Genomic DNA, 235 nt, shown 5'->3' with positions numbered 1-235 from the left:
TATCCTTTAAGAAGGAATTCAGTGTTTTCTTTGTTGTTGTTACCTGCACTCAGTTTGGTCATGGATTGCAAATGAAAGGCTAACACCTCTGAGGTTGGACACGGGATCACGTTAAGTGTCTCAGTGGAGAAGCTGAAGGCTCATGGGCCACTAACCCTGGCTACAACTACCAACTCTCAGCAGTCACTCCTGTACTTACTCCTTAAGTACTCCTGGAGTACTCCTTACTCCACCT

The sequence above is a fragment of the Empidonax traillii genome, unplaced genomic scaffold, assembly GCF_003031625.1.
Source record: "Empidonax traillii isolate 1590-97213 ecotype Southwest subspecies unplaced genomic scaffold, ASM303162v1 scaffold26:size2357266, whole genome shotgun sequence".
NCBI lineage: Eukaryota > Metazoa > Chordata > Aves > Passeriformes > Tyrannidae > Empidonax > Empidonax traillii.
Note: the sequence above shows the minus strand (reverse complement) of the source record.